The sequence below is a fragment of the Symphalangus syndactylus genome, chromosome 19 (assembly GCF_028878055.3).
Source record: "Symphalangus syndactylus isolate Jambi chromosome 19, NHGRI_mSymSyn1-v2.1_pri, whole genome shotgun sequence".
Lineage (NCBI taxonomy): Eukaryota > Metazoa > Chordata > Mammalia > Primates > Hylobatidae > Symphalangus > Symphalangus syndactylus.
This window is the reverse complement of record NC_072434.2, coordinates 82,369,550-82,390,819: the sequence shown is the minus strand read 5'-3', so window position 1 is coordinate 82,390,819 and position 21,270 is coordinate 82,369,550. Positions and strand designations below refer to the sequence as shown.

General features: G+C 39.3%; 1 long non-coding RNA gene and 1 pseudogene across 1 annotated transcript in view; one reads left to right on the top strand and one right to left on the bottom strand.

The window, feature by feature from the left end:
- The window catches only part of LOC129458365 (uncharacterized), a 520,440-nt gene extending 513,003 nt beyond the window's left edge, over positions 1 to 7,437 (bottom strand). The window contains exon 1 of the long non-coding RNA XR_010114833.1: positions 7,383 to 7,437. This is a non-coding gene — a long non-coding RNA (uncharacterized lncRNA). The remainder of the gene's footprint in view (positions 1 to 7,382) is intronic.
- On the top strand, positions 3,084 to 4,863 carry LOC129458293 (NADH-ubiquinone oxidoreductase chain 5-like; annotated as a pseudogene).
- Positions 7,438 to 21,270: the final 13,833 nt, after the last annotated feature.

Sequence of the window (21,270 nt, the reverse complement as noted above, 5' to 3'; positions counted from 1 at the left end):
TTGTAATAACCTTGTCAAACGCTTTGATATTTTGAAGTGAGTGGTTCCACTGCACAACCTTCCCAGATTCTAACACTAAAGTAAGCAAAAGTGAAAGATCGGTGATTTGAGCCAGTTGTACACAGACCTGATACTCCGAACTCATATATCCTGTGTGAGCCATTAAATTCATTGGTATTACAAGGGGAGAACGAGGAAAAGTTCAAGATTTGACTCCACATGTGCCACTAAGTTTTACCTAAGTTTATGACTAAAGATAAAATGCCCAACTGTGGAAAGCTCTGGGTTTCCCCTAGAAAGACTGTACAGCCTTTCTGCTGATGACCACTAGGGGATTGGATAGGAAAGGATCAACCTCACACCATCCACAACCAAGGTCAGGGGTTGAGTGAGTCCACATATTAAACACTTCACAACTGACTAGATTCCAAACCAGTACTAAAACTTAGTTCTTATTTTCATTACGCCTTGTCGTATCTCTATTGAAGACAGAGAAGTAGCGCCATCTGGACAATTGAGGCCTCTTTATGTATTCCCCACAGAATGTCACACAGTGCTAAGAGTTTAGATCTAGCTTATTGAGTTAGAGTAATATGTAAATATCTGTAGTTTTAATAATAATATTTTTCTCATTAAAACAGAAAAATAGAAAAAATACATATGTATCGTACACGCACACACCATACGTTTCTTTGCCTATATATTTATTCTCCACAAAACATTATCACATTATATTCACTGTTTTGTTACGTGCGTTCCCCCCTTAGCAATAAGTTATAAAAGTCAGCTGATGTAGGAAATCTAACTTTTTTAAAAGCCTAACGATAAGTTGCATGGCATGACCTGAAGCAGCTATCTTCCAGGGGAGTTCTTCTTGACCTTTGGAGAGCTAAAATCTGTAGTGCTGCCCCAGGTTTGAGTCTTTGGACCAAACAACATGCCTACGTTGCCTCTTCTTCCTAATGCCCTGTCCAAATCCCTACCTTTGTGGCTGGAAGCTATGATACTCCTTTGCTGCCAACTAGGAGTAAATTTCAACTTCTGACCGATGTTTCTCCCGCCTAGCACAATGATTCAATGTTCTTCTAACACCATGAAGCCTGGAAGGGACCTTGTGCGTTCCTACAGAGCAGCATTTTCAGGTTGCAAGCCACAACCCTTTAGTATATTGTGAAATCAGTTTCATTTTTTAAATGAACCTATTACAAGAGAAAGGAATATAAAAAATATCAAGTATATCCCATGAAGTGAATGCAGGTGTTAGATCATGAAACTCTACTTTCAGTTATTTGTGCATGTGTCCCCTTGGGTCACAAGGTAACATGGACACAAATTTTAAACATTGAAAGCTACTGAACTAGGGAGAGAAGCCATTAGAACAGTAGGATTCCAAAGTTTGCCTAGAATCCTTCTGTACTTTAAAAAAAAAGTTTAATGCATAAACTCATTATGCCTAGAATTCCGCTAACAGCTTCAGGGCTTGAAGTGGCTGGCTTCCATACTTGTTAAAAGAAGTAAACCTTTGACAGATTCTTTACTGCCTGCTGCTGGGTTCTTACAGGAAAAATGAAAAGTGTGCAGCCTGACTTATTTTAATCATAAACCTAGGCATGTTTCTGGAATAATGAATCTCCTGATTAAAGACTGCAAAGTTCAAAGACTCATTTTGGCTGCAGGAAATAAAATGATTTGGAATTAAAGGCGAAGGAATTGAAGCAGGTGAAATGTGAATGGCTTAAACTGCAGCTCTAGTACAATCTTTTGCCTTCTAAGAAATCTCAATGAGAAGAGATTATCAGAAGAAACAATTTGCACTGGAACCGTTATTCAGGCCTGGCAAAGCATCCATAATTTTAGGACACAATAAAAAGTTTCTGCTTTGACTTTCAAAAGTTGACAACTTTAATAAACGAGACATAATGATGTCCAGAACCAACTATATAAAAATATAGTACTGGCCGGGTACGGTGGCTCACGCCTGTAATCTCAGCACTTTGGGAGGCCGAGGCAGGCGGATCACGAGGTCAGGAGATCGAGACCATCTTGGCTAACACGGTGAAACCCCATCTCTACTAAAAATACGAAAAATTAGCCAGGTGTGGTGGCGGGCACCTGTAGTCCCAGCTACTAGGGAGGCTGAGGCAGGAGAATGGTGTGAACCCCGGAGGCGGAGCTTGCAGTGAGCCGAGATAGCGCCACTGCACTCCAGCCTGGGCGACAGAATGAGACTCCAGCTCAAAAAAAAAAATTAATTAATTAAAAAAAAAAAAAATATATATATATATAGTATTAATTCCACTAACTCATTAATGTAAGCCACAAATAAAAAATGTGGTTATCAATTGGAAGGGTTTGAAATGATAGGCTTAAGGGTTTATTTTGGGAATTAATTTGAGAGTTCTAAGTCCATGTCCTTTAAAATGGTCTATTTCTTGTGAATATCATTATGTATCTGTTTGACTCAAGATCTACATCCTTCACAAAGCCTTCCCTGACTTTCTTTTAACAGAAAAGATTTATATTGTGAAGGATGTATTTATAAATAACATATATTTTGAACTCCAATAAGACACTAAAATGTATACTACATCAGGCTACTCACTATTTAATGTATGATAATTTTTTTAACCTGGATCCTTACAGGTAAGGACAGCGTTTCACGTATCATATTCTCCCAGACAATGTAGCTTTAAATTCCTACCATAACATATTTCTCTGGTGATAACATTTGCATTCTAATTCATGCTTTATGATTTTATTAAGTGTATTTTTGCTATAAACACCCAAAGGTGAGAAGGTAAATAAATTAATATGTGTTTAAGTATAAATAGAAACAGCAACGGTATCATACACGGCAGACAAGCAGCCTGCCAGTGGCTGCTTGTGATACCGAGCACAAACATTAGATTGTGGATCTAATAATACAAGCGTACAACTTCTTATCAATCGAGAAAGTATGCAAGAACTGCTAACTCCTGCCCCCATGCCTAACAACATGGCTTTCTCAACTTTTAAAGGATTAGTCATTCCCTTGGCCTTAGGAATCAAAAATGTTGGTGCAACTCCAAATAAAAGTAACAAATATGTATATTTCCACTACTATAATAACCCTAATCCCCTTAAGCCTACCAATCATTATTACCTTAATTAATCCTTGCAAAAAAGGTTCATACCCAAATTGCATAAAAATATCTATCGCATCCGCCTTCATCATTAGCCTCATCCCCACAGCAATGTTTATATGTATAGACCAAGTCATTATCTCAAACTGACATCGAATAACTATTCAAATTCTTAAACTCTCACTAAGCTTCAAATGAGACCACTTTTCCACAATATTTATCCCAGTAGCACTATTCGTTACCTGATCTATTGTAGAATCCTCAATATGATACATAAACTCGGACCCTAACATTAATCAATTTTTTAAATATTTACTTATTTTCCTCATCACAATATTAATTCTGGTTACCGCCAACAACCTCTTTCAACGCTTTGTGGGATGAGAAGGCATAGGAATCATGTCTTTCTTACTAACTGGCTGATGGTACAGCTGAGCAGATGCTAATACAGCAGCCCTCCAAGCAGTTCTGCATAACCGCATCAGAGATATTGGCTTTATTTTAGCTATAGCATGATTTCTCTTAACCTCCAACACATGAAAGCTTCAATGAGCGTTTATTCTAAATCCCATCCCTGGCCCCCTTCCATTAATTAGCCTTCTCTTAGCAGCCACAGGAAAGTCAGCTCAATTCGGCCTCCATCTCTGACTCCTATCTGTCATAGAAGGCCCAGCCCCAGTCTCAGCCCTGCTCCACTCCAGCACTGTAGTTGTAGCAGGTGTTTTCCTACTCGTCCGTTTCTACCCTTTAATAGAAAATAACCTATTAATCCAAACCTTCACGTTATGTCTAGGGGCTACTACCACCTTATTTACAACAATCTGCACTCTAACCCAAAATGATATTTAAAAAAGTGTAGCATTCTCCACCTCAAGCCAGTTGGGCCCTTATGATAGTCACAACTGGCATTAATCAGCTGCACCTAGCATTCTTTCACATCTACACCCACGCCTTTTTTAAAGCTATATTATTTATACGTTCAGGGTCCATCATCCATAACCTCAATGAAGAACAAGACATCTGAAAAACAGGAGGGCTATTCAAGACTCTACCTTTTACTTCTTCCTCCTTTATTATTGGTAGCTTGCACTTACTGGTATGCCTTTCCTCACGGGCTTTTACTCTAAAGACCTTATTATTGAAACCGCAAATACCTCATATACCAACGCCTGAGCCCTTTCTATTACTTTTATTGCCACCTCCTTAAGAGCTGTCTATAGTATCCATATTCTTCACTCTAATAGGACAGCCTCGCTTCATAACTCTATTAGTAACGAAAATAATCCATTCCTAATTAACCCAACTAAGCACCTAAAAATCGGTAGCATCTTCGCTGGATTCCTCATCACCGAGAGTATTATTCCTGTTTCATCTCTCCAAACAACCATACCACTTCACCTAAAGTTCACAGCCCTAGGTGTGACCACCCTAGGCCTCCTCCTAGCAATAGAGCTTAATCTCATAACTAATAATCTTAAACTAAGGTTCCCATTACAGACATTCAACTTCTCTAATACACTAGGATTTTATTCACTCACAATTCACCGTTCAATCCCCCACTCAAGCCTATTCACAAACCAAAATCTGGCTTTACTTCTACTAGACCTAATTTGACTAGAAAAGTCCATATCAAAAGCCAAAGTCCATTTCACAAACCCAAGTTTCAACTTCCATTACCATATCTACTCAAAAAGGCCCAATTAAACTCTACTTTCTCTCCTTTTTTATTCCATCCCTCTAACCCTATTGTTAATTGTCTAATCTATTACCCCAAGTAATTTCAATTGCAACATAAATGCTAACAAATAATGATCAACCAGCAACTACCACTAATCAACACCCGTAACTATACAAGGCAGCCACACCCACAAGATCCTCATGCAACAACCCCTCCCCCTACCCCTCAAAAATTAATCAACTCCCTGAGCTATTACAATTAATTGTGATCACAACCCCATCATATTCAACTATTCACCAAACCAACATCAACTCCATTAATAATCCTAATCATAAAGCCCCTGAAATGTCAATACTTGATCCCCATGTTTCAGGGTATTCCTCAATAGCTATTACCGCAGTATAACCAAAAACAACCATTATACCACCCAAATAAATCAAAAAGACTATTAATCCCATGAAAGCCCCACAAAAATTCAACACAATACCACAACCCACAGCACCACTAATAATTAAACTCAAGCCTCCATAAATAGGAGAAGGTTTTGAAGAAAAACCTACAAACCCTATAACCAAGAGAATATGCAATAAAAATAAAGCATATGCTATTATTCCTACATGGATTATAACCATGACTAATGATATGAAAAACCATCATTGTTTTCAACTATAAAAACACCAATGACCAATACCCGCAAAACACACCCACTAATAAAAATTATTAACTACTCATTTATTGATCTTCCTACACCATCTAACATCTCTACAAAATGAAATTTTGGCTCACTTATTGATGCCTGCCTTATTCTCCAGATCATCACAGAGTTATTCCTGACCATACACTCTATGTCAGTTACCCTAGCCGCTTTCTCCTCAGTTGCTCATATCAGCTGAGATGTAAATTATGGCTGAATGGTCTGCTATTTTCATGCTAATGGTGCCTCAATATTTTTCATCTGCTTTTTCTTATACATTGGCTGAGGCCTATACTATGTATGGGTCATTCCTATTTTTAGAAACCTGAAATATTGGCATTATACTCCTTACCACTATAACAACAGCATTCATAGGCTACATACTCCCATGAGGCTAAATATCATTCTGAGGTGCTACAGTAATTACAAATCTATTATCAGCCATCCCAAATATTGGAACCGACCTTGTACAATGAATCTCAGGTGGATTCTCAGTTGACAAAGCCACCCTCACATGATTTTTCCCCTTCCATTTCATCTTACCCTTCATCATTACAGCTCTAGCAACTGTTCACCTTTTATTTTTACACGAAACAGGACCTAACAACCCTTTAGGGATTTCATCAGACCCCGACAAAATCACTTTTCATCCCCTACTACACAACCAAAGACATTCTAGGTTTAATTTTTCTCCTCCTCCTCCTAACAACTCTAGTACTATTTTCACCTGATCTCCTGAGTGACCTAGATAATTACACTTTAGCCAGCCCCCTCAATACCCCACCCCACATTAAGCCAGAATGATATTTTTTGTTTGCATACGCAATCTTATGATCCATCCCTAACAAATTAGGAGGCGTATTAGAACTCATATCTTCCATTCTCATTCTAGCAGTTATTCCCATACTTCACACATCTAAACAACAAAGCGTAATATTCTAGCTACTAAGTCAATGCCTATTCTGAATCCTAGTGGCTTACTCAAACTCACATGAATCGGAGGACAGCCAGTCGAATACCCTTTTATTACTATTGCGCAGGCAGCATCTATTATTTACTTCTCTCCCATTCTCACACTTATACCACTCACTACTTAAATGAAAATTCCCTTGTAGTATAATACAATACTCTGGACTTGTAAACCAGAAATGGAGAACCCTCCTCCCCACGACAACTCAGGGAAAAAGCATTCCCGCTTCACTGTCAACACTCAAAGCTGAAATTCTAATTAAGCCACTCCCTGAACTTTACTCAGCACATACTTTAAGTACTGTGTCAGTATTAATCAGTTAGCACTAATACATTAGTGCTTTTATGTACTTCGTGCATTACTGCTAGTCCCCATCAATAATATATAGTACTATTACTTGTACATAGTACATTCATAAACTAACGCACATTACAAACCTAGTCCACATGCATATAAGCACGTAATAGAAATTACCTAATTCACTATCGCACATTACAACCATTGACTGTACAATACAAACTTACGGCACATGAATATTGACCCATACTAAAAATCCTTAACATTACATAGTGCATACGTTCGTTCATTGGACATACTGCATTTCCTTCAAGAAATCCCTCGTCAACATGGATATCCCCTACCAAATTTTGGTCTCTTAATCTACCAACCTCCGTGAAATCAGTATCCTGCTCGGGAGTGCTACCCGCCTCGCTCCAGGCCCATAAAATTTGGGGGGCGACTGTACTGAAAGTATACCTGGCATCTGGTTCTTACCTCAGGGCCATAAAACTAAGATCGCCCACACATGCCCCTTAAATAAGACAACTCGATGGACTAGTGATTATCACCCTATTAACCAGTCACGGGAGCATTGCCACGCATTTGGTATTTTTAACTTTGGGGGATGCTATCACTCACCATCGCGGAAGGCCTGGTCTCCTCCGAATCCTCTGTAGACGTACTCCGATTTGATTCCGACCAAATCAATTGTAGAAGCTGAGCTTATATTGAATATTCCAAACCCACATAACAACCATACGGTGTTAATTAATTCATGCTTGATGGACATAACAATTAATCAATACGCAGGTAGGCTTACACACGTTCCCTCACACACGTTCCCTCAAGCAGGTTCCCTCACACACGTTCCCTCAAGCAGGTTCCCTCAAGCAGCTTCCCTCACGCACTTACGCTCACGCACCTACGCTCACGCACTTACGCACACGCACATACGCTTACTTTCCGGAACTTCTTCCAATTAAATCCGCAAGTCTCCCTCCCCCCATCTGTAACTTTGCTATTAACCTAGACAAATATACTCTTGCCAAACCCCCAAAACAAGAGACTAAAACGCAACCCGTCAGAGCCCAAAAATTTTATTTTAACTATAAATACCCCAACAGCTATCCCTCGATTTATGTAAATTTTCCTAAAAATCTTAAACCCCTTTTACTAAACTAAACCCCCAATTTATATAGTAAATATAGTAACTAAATTTGCACCCTAATACTAATATAACGCCTTGAACATACCCCTAGTAAAACACTACCCAATATATATCCTAAATCAATTATATTCTTATTAGGAATAACTCTCTTAATCAAACCTTTGCCAATTCAATTTTAAAGCCCTGAATTCCCAGAACTATAAACAACCATTTACATTTACTTCTTTCTTTCTCATATTTTAAACCTACATTGAAATATATATATACAGTTAAAGTAGCTTGATTATTTTAAAGCAAGACACTGAAAATGTCTGGATGGGTCTGCATAACCCCATAAACAAATAGGTTTAGTCCTGGCCTTTAACTCTCAGTGAGATTACACATGCAAGCATCCCCGCCCCAGTGAAAATGCCCTCTAGATCATCCAGATCAAAAGGAGCAAGTATCAAGCACGCACAAATGCAGCTCAAAACGCTTTACTCAACCACACCCCCACGGGAAACAGCAGTGATAAATCGTTAGCAATAAACCAAAGTTTAAGCTATACTGATATTTAGAGTTGGTCAATTTCATGCCAGCCACCGCGGCCATATGATTAGCCCAAGCTAATAGAACTCGGTGTAAAGAGTGTTTAAGGTTTGCCCTCAATAAAGCTAAACTCCATCTACATTGTGAAAAATTCCAGCTGAAATAAAATATACTATGAAAGTGGCTTTAATATCCTCAAGACACAATAGCTAAGACCCAAACTGGGATTAGATACCCCACTATGCTTAGCCCTAAGCTCTAATAGTTAAACTAACAAAACCATTTGCCAGAATACTACAAGCAACAGCTTAAAACTCAAAGGACTTGGCGGTGCTTTATATCCCTCTAGAGGAGCCTGTTCTATAATCGATAAACCCCGATATACCTCACCACCTCTTGCCCCCAGCCTACATACCGCCATCTTCAGTAAACCCTAAAAAGGTAATAAAGTAAGCACAAGTACACGCATAAAAATGTTAGGTCAAGGCGTAGCCCATGAGGTGGCAAGAAATGGGCCACATTTTCTATACCCAGGAAATATTACTACAACCCTTATGAAATCTAAGGGCTCAAGGAGAATTTAGCAGGAAACCAAGAGCAGAGTGCTTGGTTGAATAAGGCCATGAACCATGCACACACCGCCCATCACCCTCCTAAAATGTTCTAAGAGTTATTATAGCTAAAACGCTCTACTTACATTCAGAGGAAATAAGTCATAGTAACATGGTAAACGTACTGGAAAGTGCTCTTGGACAAACATACTTGGACAAAGTGTAGCTTAACCTAAAGCATCCAGCTTAAACCTGGAAGATTTCATCACGACCTGATAACATGGAGCCAATTCTAGCCCCAAACCTCACTAAAAATATTATTAAATCATCTCAATCAAACCATTTACCTTAGACGAAAGTGTAGGCGATAGATATTTATGCCTTGGCGCAATAGATACAGTACCATAAGGGAAAGATGAAAGAACTAAATTAAGCACTAAAAAGCAAAGATAAAGGCTGTTACTTCTGCATAATGTACTAGCTAGAAATAACTTGACACAGAGAACCATAGCCAAGTCCCCCGAAACCAGATGAGCTACTCGAGAACAGCTGAAATTGCGCACCCACCTGTGTGGCAAAATAGTGGGAAGATTCATGAGTAGCGGTGACAAGCCTGCACAGCCTGGTGATAGCTGGTTTTCCAAGATAGAATCTTAGTTCAACTTTAAACTTACCCACAGAATTACTTAACCTCCCTGTAAGTCTGTTAGTCTAAAGAGGGACAACTCTTTAGACCCTAGGGAATAACTTTTCTGTAGAGAGTAAAAAATATTACCCCCATAGTTGACCCAAAAACAGCCACCAATTAAGAAAGCGTTCAACCTCAACATCTAATTATCTTAAATTCTAATCACTTTACTGAACTCCTAAGAACACCTTGGACTAATCTGTTATTTAATAGAAGCAATAATGTTCACATAAGTAACGTGAAAATATTCTCCATTGCATAAGCTTGTATCAGACTGGAATAACCCACTGACAATTAACAGCCTAATATTAATAAGCGATATAAGAAGCACCCTATTATTTATTCTGTTAATCCAACACAGGCATGCTCTAAGGAAAGATTACAAAAAGTAAAAGGAACTCGGCAAATCTTACTCGGCCTGTTTACCAAAAATATCACCTCTAGCATTTCCAGTATTAGAGGTACTGCCTGCCCACTGACATATGTTCAACAGCCACGGTATCCTGACCGTGCAAAGGTAGCATAATCACTTGTTCCCTAAATAGGGACTTTTACGAATCGCCACACGAGGGTTCAGCTGTCTTTTACTTGTAATCAGTGAAATTGACCTATCCGTGAAGAGGCGGGTATAAACAAATAAGAAAAGAAGACCCTATGGAGCTTCAACTCATTAATGCAAATAAAAATTCAAAAAGCCTACAGGCCTTAGCATACTGTCTCTGCATTAACATTTTGGTTGGGGTGACCTCGGAGTATAATTCAACCTCCAAACAGCCTAGACTAAGACCACACTAGTCTAAGCGAGCTGACGCACACTGATTCAATAATTTGATCAACAGAAGTTACCCTAGGCATAGTAGCACAATCCTATTCTAAGGTCCATATAGACAATAGGGTTTACAACCTCGATGTTGGATCAGGCCATCCCTATGGGGTAGCTGCTATTAAGGGTTCATTTTTTCAACCATTTAAGTCCTACGTGATCTAAGTTCAGACCAGAGTAATCCAGGTCAGTTTCTATCTATTTAACATTTCTCCTAGTACAGAAGGACAAGAGACATAGGGCCCACTTCCTAAAGTGCCCTTGCCCCATAGATGATATTATCTCAATCTAACAAATCATCACACACCCTACCCAAGAACAGGGTTTGTTAAGATGGCAGAGCCCAGCGATTGCATAAAACTTAAAACTTTACAATAAGAGGTTCAATTCTTCTTCTTAACAATATGCCTATAATTAACCTTCTCCTACGTATTATTCCCACCCTAATCACTATAGCATTCCTTACACTCATTGAACGAAAAATCTTAGGCTATATACAATTATGCAAAGGACCTAACACTTTAGGCCCCCATGGAAAGCTCCAACCATTCGCTGACGCAATAAAACTTTTCACCAAAGAACCCCTACCATCCTCAACATATACTATTCCCCTTTATATTATTGCCCCAACCCTGGCTCTTTCTATCACTCTCCTCTTGTGGACCCCCCTCCCTATACCGGATCCCCTAATTAATTTTAATGTAAGCCTCCTATTTATATTAGCCACATCAAGCCTAGCCATCTACTCATTCTGTGATCAGGATGAGCATCCAATTCAAACTATACCCTGATCGGCACATTACGAGCCGTGGACCAGACAATCTCACATGAAGTCACCCTAGCCATCATCCTGCTATCAGTCCTACTAATAAGTGGCTCATTCAACTTATATGCACTCATCACAATGCAAGAATTCCTATGACTGCTCTTACCATCATGGCCCCTGGCCATGATATGATTTATTTCCGTGCTAGCAGAAACTAACCAAGCCCCTTTTGACCTAACAGAAGGAGAGTCAGAATTAGTCTCAAATTTCAACATCGAATATGCCACAGGTTCATTTGCCCTTTTCTTTATAGAAGAATACATGAATATTACCGTGATAAATGCCCTAACTACTACTATTTTCCTAGGATCACTGCACACTATATATTCACCAGAACTCTATACCATAAATTTCATTACCAAAACCCTCATTTTAACTGCCCTCTTTTTATGAATTTGAATGGCATACCCCTGATTCCACTATGACCAACTCATATAACTTCTATGACAAAATTTCATACCACTTACACTAGCATTCTGCATATGATATACTTCAATACGTATTCTAATTTCCAGAATTCCACCTCAAACATACAAAATATGTCTGACAAAATAATTACTTTGGTAGAGTAAACAACAGAGGTTAAAATCCTCTTATTTCCAGCTCTATAGGAATTGAACCTACCCCTGAGAATCCAAATCTCTTCGTGCTACCTATTACACCAAGTCCTAAAGTAAGGTCAGCTAAATAAGCTATCAGGCCCATACCCCGAAAATGTTGGTTATATCCTTCCCGTACTAATTAACCCATTAGCCCAACTTATTATTTTCCTCACTATTTTCATAGGAACTCTTATCACAATGCTAGGCTCACACTGATTTCTTATCTGAACAGGCCTAGAAATAAATACACTAGCTCATACCCCAATCTTGATTAAAAAAATTAATCCCTGCTCTACAGAAGTAGCCACCAAATATTTTCTTACACAAGCAACCGCATCTATAATTCTCATAATAGGTATCCTTACTAATAACCTGTCCTCCAGACAACGAACAATAATAAATACTATTAATAAATTTTCATCCTTAATAATAATAATGGCTCTAGTAATAAAACTAGGAATAGCCACCTTTCACTTCTGAGTCCCAGAGGTAACCCAAGGAACTGCTCTAATATCTGGCATACTTCTTCTCACACGACAAAAACTAGCCCCCATCTCTCTTACGTTTCACATTTTCCCATTAATAAATATGGATATTATCCTACCTACCACAATTCTATCCATTTTAGTGGGCAGTTGAGGAGGACTTAATCAAACACAACTCTGTAAAATCCTAGCCTACTCCTCAATTACTCACATAGGCTGAATGATAGCAGTACTAACTTATAACCCAGACATTACTATTCTAAATCTGATTGTTTGTCTTATTTTAACAATTACCACATTTCTAGTACTTAACCTGAGTATATGCACTACAACCCTATCACTATCTCGTGCTTGAAATAAATTAACATGATTAACACCTATAATTTCACTAATTCTATTATCCCTAGGTGGCTTACCTCCATTAACACGATTCCTGCCTAAATGAATTATCATTCAAGAATTTACAAAAAACAATAGTCTTATTACCCCGACCGTTATAGCTATTATAATGCTACTCAACCTGTACTTTTATATACACCTAATTTATTCCACCTCAGTGACAATATTCCCCACATCTAATATGAAAATAAAACGACAATTTGAAAATACAAAACCCATACTACTCCCTCCGCTTATCATTTCTTCTATTTTCCTCTTACCAGTCTCTCCATTAATGTTAGTTATTTAGAAATTTAGGTTAAAAAAGACCAAGGACCTTCAAAGCCCTTAGTAAGTACATTTTACTTAATTTCTGTAATAAACCTAAGGACTGCAAGACTCTATTCTGCATCAATTGAATGCAAATCAACCACTTTAATTAAGCTAAGCCCTTGTTAGATTGGTGGGATTCAAACCCATGAAAACTTAGTTAACAGCTAACTACCCTAATCAACTGGCTTCAATCTACTTCTCCCACCACTGGGGGAAAAGGCAGGAGAAGCCCTGAAGGATTGAAGCTGCTCCTTTGAATTTGCAATTCAACATGAAAAATCACCTCAGGGCTGGTAAAAAGAGGTCTTGACCTCTGTCTTTAGATTTACAGTCTAATGATTACTCAGTCATTTTACCATTTTTTCCACTAATGTTCATCAACCATTGATTGTTTTCAACTAATCACAAAGATATCGGAACACTGTATCTGCTATTTGGCACATGAGCGGGGATAGTATGCACTGCCTTAAGCCTCCTAATTCAAGCCAAATTAGGCCAACCAGGAACTCTATTAGGAGACGATCATATCTATAATGTTATTGTTACCACCCACGCATTCGTCATAATCTTTATGGTGATACCCATTATAATTGGGGGTTTCAGCAACTGACTAGTCCCTCTAATGATTAGTGCCCCCAATATGGCATTTCACCTGATAAATAATAATGATCAAATAGTAAATGGAAAATGAGAAGGAAATTAGCATTTATAACCATGTGTTAGACCCTTAACATATATCATTTGATGTCCACAGCAATCCTGAAAAGCACTGACAATTTTTCCTATTTTACAAATGAAGAAACTGAGCTTGGTAATAATTCACAAAGAGTCCAGTAGGTCTCCAGAACCTAGAGACCTTTGTACTATATCAGGGAGGATGGCAAATATGTGTCATCCCTGGAAGACAATCACTGTGCTCTTTCCTACTGAGGCAAGATATAACCTCAGAATCTTTCTCAACCCAGTGGTTTGGGCAGCTTCAACCAATTAATCATAGTAGGTTCAGGAGTAGAAAACAAATTGCAATTCCTATTATTCAGTCTAAAGTCTCCAAGAGAACTTCCAGCTCAGATATTCTATATTTACTACCCACACTCTTTAAAGAGTTACATTATAATAAATTATAAAAGGCAAAGTCCAAGTTACAAAATGAAGCTTCAAGCTGTCACTTTGTCAAAAAGGTACGACTCCCAGTCAGGGCTGTCTGTGCCTCCAGCCTCCAGCCTCTCTCTCTGATTACTTTCCCCCTACCATTTCTGGGCCCCTTTGCATTACTGTCTGTTTTCCAGCATTATCCTAGAGCTGCTCTGTCCAGTATGGTAGTGCTAACCACAGGTGGCTATTGAGCACCTGAAATGAGGCCAACTCCACGTCAGAGATGCTGTAAGTATAAAATACACTGTGGATTTTTTTTTTACATGGATTTTCACTCTTGTTGTCCAGGCTGGAGTGCAATGGCGTGATCTTGGTTCACGGCAACCTCCACCTCCTGGGTTCAAGCAATTCTGCCTCAGCCTCCCGAGTAGCTGGGATTACAGGCATGCACCACCATGCCCAGCTGATTTTGTATTTTTAGTAGAGACAGGGTTTCTCCATGTTGGTGAGGCTGGTCTCGAACTCCTGACCTCAGGTGATCCACTCACCTCGGCCTCCCAAAGTGCTGGGATTACAAGCATGAGCCAACGCACCCGGTCTACATTGTGGGTTTTGAAGCTATTGTATGAAAAAGATGTAGACTATCTCATTAATAATTTTCTATGTTGACACATGTTGAAATTGTATTTTGGATGTTGAGTTGAATAAAATATATTGATAAAATTAATTTCACCTGTTTCTTTTTACTTTTTTTTGTAATGTGGCTACTCGAAAATTTAAGCACATACATGGCATCTATTTGTGACTTGCATTCTATTTTTATTGGATGGTGCCATCTTAAAGCCTTCCATTTGCTATCTTTGATTCTTCTGTCATCCCAATTCTGTCTGGCTACCTATTCCATTTTCAAGGCTGGCTGACCCTGCATCTTCCTTAGTTGCTGGCTCTTGGCTGCAGCTTTGAGATGGCAATAGAGCAGCCGTTCCTTCTCTCAGCCCACCATAGCTTCCTTTTGCAACAACTCTCTGCTGCCCCTGTTGCTGCCAAGCAACCTGTGAACTCCCTCAGCCCGATTTTAGCTCTTCCGGCCAAACCCCATTGAACTCCAGCAATCTTAATTTCTTATGGATCCTTTCAGAAATACATAGCAAGAGATTGAATTTAGACTAGGGAAGTGAGAAAACAATCAAGGCTATTCCTCCTTGGACTTGGAGTACACCTTCTTTTGCAGGGCATTCAACTAGGTCAAGCAATCACATCTGCAGCTAATTGATAGAGCATCCGAAATAGATGGTCCATTCTGATAATAGCTTACCAGTGATCACAGCCTGGGAAATGATCGCAGAAGTGGAATGACTGAGACCATGTCTGGAAACAGCCAGAGCAAGTCAGAAGGCTATTAAAGGTCCAAATATGAGATTCTGAACAGGAACGGACTCTTTAGGAGTGAGGGAAATGCAGAGAGACTCCACCGGAAGGTTCGGCTACCTAGAAAGGAAAAGGAGTGAACCATTTATGTGTCTCATTGATCAAAGATCGTCACCGCCAGGGGGCAGTAGAAAAACAAATGTCGAAAGATCTGAGTTAGTATCTCAGTTCCACCACCTTAGGGTATACCCTCGATCCTGTCATTTAACTTTTGCATCTGAAGACTAAAGACAGTAATGCTCATCTAACCCTGAGAGTGTCAGTTACATAAAGCATCTGAAGGGTTGGGGTCACAGGAAGAGGGAGGTGATAATAGGGGTAGCTGTCTCTCCCCAAGTTTCCCAAATTGGGAAAACTGTGTATCTACAGGGAATGTGATATTGGCCACAAAGGCACATGAAAGCAGATCTGTATATTGTGAACATAAGTCACAGTTTCGTTCCTTCAAAACAGCATCACAATACAATTTTTTCGCATTAATGAACATTTTGCAAAAGGAATGAAGTGATCCCAATAGCACTCTGAGAACACTGCATTCGGTTGTGTTACTCCCATGACCACACCTACTCTCCAAAAGTTTAGGCACATGCATGAATTCAAAGACGCAAAAGTTCTCTCGAATCTTTTGCATCACTTGCATTCTTGCTCCTCTTTCATCATGTCAAACTTGCTCCTACCCCAGGGCCTCTGTGCCTGCTCTTCCCCCTGCCTGAGACCATCTTCACCTGTCTCCCCCCCCTCACTTCTGTTCTGCTCGTTATGATCACCTCTTTTGCTGCACCCACCAGGAGACCTTCTTAGGTTACACTTAACGTGTCATCTCATAAGAAAACTGTGCACCACGCAGGACTCCAATTCACTAAAAAGGACAGGAAAAAAAATTGAGCCTTCTAAAACCATAGTCTCAAGCGTCCCTCTACAGCAGTGGGCATCCTTGTAGCAACTCACGTGCTATCATCCACAGTGGGGCAGGAAGAGATCCATGTCACACACTGCAGAAATTGTCCTGGCTTAAATGCCTTCTGCCCCACAAGAACTAATAACTCTTGCAATAAATCTGCAGGCATTTTTTATAGGCGCTCCACAACCAGCATGCTGATTACAAGACTCATGGACTCAGATAAGCCGAAAGCATAGCACCTCCATATAAATAAATAAACTTAGAGTTTATTTGCAGTGCCTTCTGGTTCAGATGCAATTTGCTAATCCGGCATTATTTTTATCATAAGCAAGCTTGCTTAATAATATAGTTGGCATGCTTACCCTTATCGGACTACCAGAGAAACAGATCTAGACAGTTGGACTGAAGCTCAGGTTTTCATGCAGGGCGAGTTTTATTAACCCACAACATCTAAAATCACTGTATGTTCTGTGACTTTAGAATTTTCAATCCTCGTATCCAATTCACAGCATACATCACTGTTTATCTACCGATGTGTTTGTTACCTGGCTCACCAACCATCAGTATCATTACAGCAGAAAAGTTATCTGATATGTTCCTTGCTGTACTCAGAGTCTAGAAGAATGTCTGGCACAGAGTAGACACTCAATAAATATGTGTTAAATGAATGACATCCAATATCTACGGTTTTATACAAACACAAGAAACCCAGGCTATTCATCGTGGTTTAACTGGCAAGTAATATGCAGACATGCAAGTGGGCAGGCAGCCTATCGCTATGTCCAGAGTCATGCCTTCGGGAGCTGGTCCCAAGATCACATGGGCTCAGAGGAAAGAGTCATATTCATAAGAGGTCTAGGGTGTCAACTGGGGATTTTGTTATGGAGCAGCCAGTAGTGACCTAGTTTAGGACTTTAAAAAGTAACTCAAAAACAAAAGCAACAAACAGAGAACAACTTAAGGCAGAAATCTAGCTAATGGGACAAGAGAATACCAATGTCTGAGTGGGCTCATCATCAAGACAGTTTCACTGTGTGCTATTTGACTTCTACAAGAGGCCTCAGCACAAAAGTTGATCAAATTACCACGCTTTCCACCAGCATCATTTCCCAAAGGTTCTGGGAGATATTCATAGACAGTACTTCAGAGAAGGTTTTTGCTTGGCAAATCTCTGGCTAAACACCTTTTTTATTAAAAGACTTCTCTGAGAATTAACTTTGTGAATCCCAAAGAGAGAATACAAAACATAGCATTTCCCAAACTTTTTTAGACATCCTTCCTTCACTGATCATCTCACTCTGTGAAGTACTTTTGTACTTTGGAAAAATTTACATAAATTTGTTTTATGCTATTTGGCAGCGAATCATATACTACATATACTATGACCTAAACTGCCCAAATGAGTAAAGAGGAACTAAGCTGAAAGCAAAATTAATATATCCCGTGTGATTTGAGGTATAGAATTAACTATAATATGTAACATTTTTAACTTAAAATGTTATTTTTAAATATCTAAAAATATATGTAGTTAACTATATACATATATAGATATACTATATACATATACCTATATATATATGTATATGTATATAGTTAACAATTAAAAAAAACTGTCCCTGAATAACCAACACTTCCCCTTATCCAGTTCTTATCCTCTGCACAGGAATGAGCTCCTTTATGTATTCTAATCTTCCAAGAACTGAATATTCACGAATCTATAGCACTTTCACAACTTGAATAATTTCAAACAATTAACAGCTAGCTTAATACCTACCTCTGATAATAGGCAATCTAAGAAAACAGCCATTTTATGTTTAATCAGGTAACCAATGAAACATTCTTTGCCTCAAATGAACCAAAAACAAAAAGAGAAGAAAAACACATTTGGAAATAAATCTGCCAGCCCACTTTATAATGTAGACTTGCACCAGTTGTTTGATGAGCATTTTGATAACTGAAGGCTGCTCTGTCCTATATGTCCATGGTCTGTAAGGCGGCTGTCCCCTCCCCTGTCATTCTTTGGGTCCCAACTAAACACCCTGAGGGAAAAAACTGGGCATTTGCTTTGACTCTTTCTGAAACATGGGGAATTTGCAAAATCTTTCTAAAGCAGAATAATGTGTTACCATGCAAAAAGAAAGTAGTAGGCAAAGAAGTCTAAATCATCCCAAAATAAAACTCTCTTATTATTGTGACCCTTGGATGGCCCCATCCAACAGCAAAATCAAGCCAAACACCATTTTTTAAAAAGCAAAGAGAAATAACCATTAATCACTTTTGAGATTTGCTAAGGTAATAGCAAGTCAAGAAATCTCACAATTTTGTCTAAATATGTAAACAAGGGTTGTGTCCATCATTAATATTCATCTCTGTGAAATACTGACATGTTTACACTTCTTGTAGTTCTTTACACTTCATGACTAGCAATTTATTATACATGAAAGAATTTTAAATGTGCACTTCTAGCAGAATAATCATCAATTTTTTACAATGAATGACCAAGGAAACATCTTAATTCTAGCTCTCATCTTAATATTAGGTTGGTGCAAAAGCACTTGAGGTTTTTGCCATTACTTGGGCAAAAACCTTAATTACTTTTGTACCAACCCTATACATTTCACTGCCTGGCTTCTGGCTACAGAACATTATATATCCAACATAATGTATGAATATTACTCCTTCCCTATCTTTTACCCCTAGGAAAATGAGGAAGTAAGGATGGGGCAAGGAGAGAGGGGTGCTCCAAAGCCTGATATATACTGCAGCTTTTGGTAGTCAGCTAACATTTTAAGCACAGTATGAATCATAAAACATTTTCAATCCTGTCTGTCTCAAAGTTTTTAGGCATTCTTTCATTGATTGATTTACAGAAAGCAGAGAACAAAGTTGAAGTCATTCTAAAAACTAAGCTGCTTTGCTTCCCTGTTCCTATGTTGATGTTTCCCTCCTAAATTTGTAAAAATAAAGCCTTCCATGTCCAGAGGCAGCATCTTTAATGCCTAAGAGAATACAGTTGTACATACATGGTGATATGGGTTGGCTGTGTCCTCACCCAAATCTCATCTTGAATTATAATTCCCATAATCCCCATAGGTCATGGGAGGGACCCAGCATAAGGTGGTTGAATCATGGAAGCAATTGCCCCCATGCTGCTATTCTCATGATGGTGAGTGAGTTCTCACAAAATCTGATGGTTTTATAAGGGGTGTCCCCCTTGGCTTAGCTCTCATTTGCTAGGAACAGGCCCCCCAAATCTGGCCATAAACAGGCCATGAGAAACTAGCCATAAACAAAATCTCTGCAGCACTGTGACATGCTCGTGATGGCTATGACGCCCACGCTGGAGGTTGTTGGTTTACCAGAATGAGGCCAAGGAACACCTGGCCCACCAAGGGCAGAAAACCGCTCAAGGCGTTCCTAAACCACAAACAATAGCATGAGCGATCTGTGCCTTAAGGACATCTTCCTGCTGCGGATAACAAGCCAGAGCCTGTACCTTTGTTTCCCGTAAGGAATGCTTTTAGCTAATCTACAATCTATAGAAATAATGCTTATCACTGGCTTGCTGTCAATAAATATGTGGGTCAAACTCTGTTTGTGGCTCTCAGCTCTGAAGGCTGTCAGCCCCCTGATTCCCACTCTGCACTCTATTTCTGTCTTTGTCTTAATTCCTCAAGCGCTGCTGGGTTAGGGTCTCTACGACCGAGCTGGTCTCGGCACTCATTCTTCTCCTTTCTGCCACCATGTGAAGAAGACATGTTTGCTTCCCCTTCTACCATAATCATAAGTTTCCTGAGGCCTCCCCAGCCCGGCAGAACTGTGAGTCAATTAAACCTCGTTTCTTTATAAATTACCCAGTCGTGTGTAGTTCTTTATAAGCAGCATGAGAACAGACTAATACACATGGCAACCCAGAGGAGAAACATGAAACACTTGGAATTTGTTTGCTGCCAAATCAGTGAAGAGCACTGCATTTTCCTTGAGAAATCCTCTGTGGTTCAGTTGTTGCCTGATTACCCTGCTTTTGGTGTGGGCTCTCCCTTTCCCAATTTGGTAATTCCCCACAACCAAAATATCAGGTTATTACATCAAAACCTACCCATATTTAGTAGTGTATCATGTCAAAGTAGATGGGAAGTACTGAGAAACACTTTCACTGGCATATTGGCGCCTTTCCAAGGCTTTGGTAGTCAGCTAGACTCAGTATGCAAAGAGGACAAGTGAGTCCTGGGTGCACCTGTGACCTGTCCTTGTGACTTGGAAAAAATGCCATCATGTTCTGTCCGATGTGTTTCAGCTAGGGTTCTCTGTAACCCTTGCCAGGTGCTCAGACCATTGTAATACTAAAGAATGTTCATATTCTATGTGTTCTTTGTAAAGATCATTTGGTGGCAAATTAAGCGAAACCAATTTGAGGCACCTTGAGCAATAAAGGTTTTATTATGAGAAAAGTGGGATATTCCATGGAACCACAAAGGATGGATTCTGCTGAGCCTCAGGAAGGGGCAAGAATCAGAAATAGCAAAACTTTCCAGAAGTTGTTTTTTTTTTTTTTTTTAACCATTGTTCGTCTGTCTTTTGCTTCCAGTCCCCAGGGTAGGATATGGCCACTCTGTATCTTTAAAGAAACTGATATGATGGCTCTCAGTCTGAATTCCAAATTTCTGAGAAAGAATCTCAGTGGACCAGTCTTGGTCAGGTGTCCACCCTGGGCCCATTAA